This window comes from Mus caroli, unplaced genomic scaffold (genome assembly GCF_978045245.1).
Source record: "Mus caroli unplaced genomic scaffold, Mus_caroli_1 scaffold_7, whole genome shotgun sequence".
In the NCBI taxonomy this organism is placed as follows: Eukaryota; Metazoa; Chordata; class Mammalia; order Rodentia; family Muridae; genus Mus; species Mus caroli.
This window is the reverse complement of record NW_028227262.1, coordinates 36,160,466-36,165,038: the sequence shown is the minus strand read 5'-3', so window position 1 is coordinate 36,165,038 and position 4,573 is coordinate 36,160,466. Positions and strand designations below refer to the sequence as shown.

Genomic DNA, 4,573 nt, shown 5'->3' with positions numbered 1-4,573 from the left:
ATCTGTTAAATCCATTTTTTTCATAATTTCTGTCAGTGTTCATGTGTCTCTGTTTAGTTTCTGTTTGCAGGATCTGTCCATTGGTGAGAGTGGGGTGTTGAAGTCTCCCACTATTATTGTGTGAGGTGCAATGTGTGCTTTGAGCTTTACTATAGTTTTTTTTTTTTTAATGAATGTGGATGGATGCTCTTGCATTTGGAGCATAGATATTGAGAATTGGGAAGATTTTACCTTTAATGAGTATGAAGTGCCCCTCCTTGTCTTTTTTGATAACTCTGGGTTGGAAGTTGATTTTATTCGATATTAGAATAGCTACTCCAGCTTGTTTCTTCAGACCATTTGCTTGGAAAACTGTTTTTCCAGCCTTTTACCCTGAGGTAGTGTCTGTCTTTTTCCCTGAGGAGCGTTTCCTGTAAGCAGCAAAAAGTTGGGTCCTGTTTATGTAAAAATATGGACCGCCTCATGAATTTGCATGTCATCCTTGCGCATGGGCCATACTAATCTTCTCTGTATCATTCCAATTTTAGTATATGTGCTGCCGAAGTGAGCACTCTTGTTTGTTTTTGAGACAGAGCCTCACTGTGTAGCCCTAGACCTCACTACATATACCAGGCTGGCCTCAAACTCAGAAACATCTACCTGCTTCTGCCTTTTTAAGGCTAGAATTAAAGGCATGCACCACCACATCTGGTACAAAACTGTTTTAATTAACTACCTACTTACAGGTTTCCCTACAGACATTGACCCAGAATATGACTTACAGCTTTCTATGTTCCTGCTGCTAAGAACGGCATGTTCTGTAAAAGGCCCTAGAAAATGTACTGGACTAAATGTCAGAGTTCACAGCAGCTTGCCCAGCATCGCTGCCCAGGACATTCTATTCTGTCAGAAATTACTTGGATGAGCAGTTATCAGGGCCACAGGGATGATGGACACACACACACACTTACTATGGTGACCAGGTTACACCTCCCTTTAGGTGGGGATTTTTGGAGACGCTGGAGAAGCCACAGATAAGATGTAAAACAGGTCACTTCGATCTTGGACCAGAAAGCTTCCTCTAATGGTCACCAGCCTTTATTTTGTTGAGTTAGCTAAAATTTTCTCATTCCACCAGGTCAGGATTCTTCCTGCCTAAGCCTCCCTGTTCCTATGTTCTCACGGGTGTCCAGATGTCCTCTAAAGGTCTTCTTGCTCCCTCTATTTTGGTTCTTTGGGACAGAGTCCAGGTAGTGCAGGCTGGCCCTGATACACTACCTTCAAAGGGCATATTATAGGCATATGCCACCATGCCCCCTTCCCCTTGTCCATCAGACATTCCCTCAGTAATCTTTGGCCTGCCCAACTCTTTCTTATCTGTTTTGTTCTCCAGACTGACAAAGGGTGACAGGGCCTGAGGGAGAATGGCTGTGACTATCAGTAAGGGAGCAGGGGGCAATGGTAAAGTGTCTGCGCAGGTGGACTGAAGTGCCCCGTGCCTGTCTATCAAAAGAAGCCCAGGAAAGGCTACTTGACTTCAGTGTTGGTTTGATGTGATTAGAAAGTGGAAGGTTTGGATGAAGTTTTAAAGCAAACTGCATTTTCAAAGAATAAAAGTGATTTTGACTGGCCAACCAGAGAACATGCTAAATGTAAAAACCGTATGATCACTCTCATGCTGAACGGGCACACTTCTCCAGAAGCTTCTGGCGTGACAGCAGATACACAAACAAGTTGGCACTGACACTGTGTGTTTGATCTGTCCTAAAAGCTGCCAGTCTTGACCAGATGGAAGTCAGGCTTCTCATGGAGAAGGGAAAGTTGAGACTGAATCAAGATGATGGCTGTGTTAATCCAACTCAAGTTCTTCATTCTTTCGAGAGGAGGGGCATAAAAAGGCTCAGGACTGAAACCTGGGCCTCTGCACCTGAGTCAGGTGAGAACACATCCGAGGAGATGACAGAGATGGAATGGGACAGGAGTGACCCAAGAGGAATTGGCACAATTCTCCAGAAATTTAATTTACACAGAGAGAGAGAGAGAGAGAGAGAGAGAGAGAGAGAGAGAGAGAGAGCCCCAAAACAATAGAAGTCTGGAGTTTAAAAAGAAATGTCAACACAGGACCACAGGGGACTGGACTATGACAGCCCAGCCTCACAGATGATCATGAACAATGGCACAATCAAAACGCAGATGATGCTCCGGGTGCATCTCTGAAGTGGAAACTTAGGGGTTCTTTGGAAAGTTGTTTGGATGGTGTTCTGCTGGGGCAAACTCATGAAGAATGTTTAACTGAAATGGACACAGGTGGAAGGATGTTTTACTAAAGCAAGCATGTGAAAGGACACCTGATGAAGGAGTTTTTGCTAACGGTGCATGTATTGGTCTGTCTTACATTGCTGCTGAGCTACATTTGTCGGAACTCCATGTTGTAGGTGTTTGTTGCTTCTGTGGACACAGGCTGATTGGCAGAGTGATGTCAGCTGAGACAGATGTACGTGCTGAGGCAAGACCTGAACTGAGGCAAGACCTGTGTAGGACATGTGATGTTTGGAGGGTGATCAAAAGGACTTAATGGACGTGATGGAGGCTGAGCTGAGCTTGCTTGTAGAGCTAGCTGTGCAACGCCTGTAAGTCTCCAGTCTGCTGAGAGAGACACTGTGGAGAATTTCTCCTGGTGTTCCTCCTGGTCCCTCTTGCTCACTCATGCTGAGGCCGAGGCCTGGCTGATTCCACTAGGTAGTGCCATGGCTGCTGATTGGTGTTTATTATCTCGATTCTATTGAACTGGACTGTTAGTATATCCATGAAGTATTTGTAAGTGGATCGAGCTGTCGCTGTTAACCTGTGAACTGAGTTGCTCCAAGGAGCCTTTTTAAACAGGTCCACTTCCCTGGTATCCTTTCTTTCGCACCATCTCTGGTGAGTGGTGGGATAAAAGGGAAGTTAAAATATTTCAAAACCATCATTAAAAATAGATTTAAAAAAACATTGAAGTTACACATTTCTATAGAGGAAATAGCACATAACTGAGTTGGCAAAATAATGACCACCCTAATCTCCCAGTTGAGAGGACTTTAGGACCAGGGGGCAAATGAATGGAACTGACTTTAGCATAGGAAGACTATTCTGGATGTCCTAGGTAGACCCCAAAGCAATAAATAATAAGGATCATAAACAGTGAAAAAGGTGGGGCTGAGGAGGTTAGAGTGAGGTGATATGGACCCAACGGGCTTTAAGGATGAAGGAAGCAGCCTCAGCTGCAAGCCTAGTAATGTGAACAGTGTCCAAAAGCTGCAAGGGACAGGGAAACATTCTCCCCTAAGGCTTCCAAGGGATCATGCCCCTGCTGAAACCCTGTGTCCAACCTAGTGTAACAGAAGACAGTATATCATACCTATGAAGTTTTATAACTCTTAAGTTTGTGACTATTTGTTAGAGAAGCAACAGAAAATGTAGACAATAATCATTAGGTCCCTAATTATTACTAATATAGACAAAATAGTGGGTCTAGGAACACAACCAATAGACACGGTTAAGGTTAACAAGGAGAGGCCAGGGCTGGAGAGATGGCTTAGTGGTTAAGATCACTGACTGCTCTTCCAGAGGTCCTGAGTTCAATTCCCAGCAAGCACATGGTGGCTCATAACCATCTGTAATGGGATCCAATGCTCTCTTCTGGTGTGTCTGAAGACAGCTACAGTGTACTCATATATACAGCAAAGAAAAAAGAAAAAGAAAAGAAACAAGGAGAGGCCATACTAAAGGCGAAGCTCCATTGGAATGTTAAATCGAGGTCAGAAGCTGGCTGGGTGATGATCGGAGGGAGTTCTCCCCACCTCTTTCCCTGGGGTAGCCTCTCCCACAGCCCTCCCCTCAATGTTACCTCTCAGTGCTCACCCACTGGTTTACACATGGGCACCATTGGCATGATGTCTCCCTGGAGGCATGGCTCTTGGAGTGGTTGTTAGAAAGGTCTCCACACCAAGCTGACTGGCTGCCATAACTTCTAGTCACTGGCTCTAGTTACATAATCTTAGAATGTTCAATAGCTGTAAAGATAGGAGGACAAGCACCATGTATATCTGTCTGACATTCCTTCTCTTAAGAAGTTCAGTCAGGAATGGATACAGAAAATGTGGCACATTTACACAATGGAGTACTACTCAGCTATTAAAAACAATGGATTTATGAAATTCTTGGACAAATGGATGTATCTGGAGGATATCATCCTTAGTGAGGTAACCCAATCACAAAAGAAGTCATTAGCTATGCACTCACTGATAAGTGGATATTAGCCCAGAAACATAGAACACCCAAGATACAATTTGCAAAACACAAGACAATCAATAAGAGGGAAGACCAATGGATGGATACTTCATTCCTCCTTAGAATAGGGAACAAAATACCCATGAAAGGAGTTACAGAGACAAAGTTTGGAGCTAAGATGAAAGGATGGACTATCCAGAGACTACCCCACTCAGGGATTCATCCCATAATCAGCCACCAAACCCAGACACTATTGCATATGCCAGCAAGATTTTGCTGAAGGGACCCTGTTACAGCTGTCTCATATGAGGCTATGCCTGGCAAA

The 4,573-nt window shown here is 44.1% G+C and overlaps 1 non-coding gene across 1 annotated transcript; it reads right to left on the bottom strand.

Moving 5' to 3' along the window:
• Positions 1–444: 444 nt before the first annotated feature.
• LOC115031466 (U6 spliceosomal RNA) lies at positions 445–551 on the bottom strand. Its single transcript, XR_003837086.1, has one exon. It is a non-coding gene; the product is annotated as a U6 spliceosomal RNA (small nuclear RNA).
• Between the last annotated feature and the right edge of the window lie 4,022 nt (positions 552–4,573).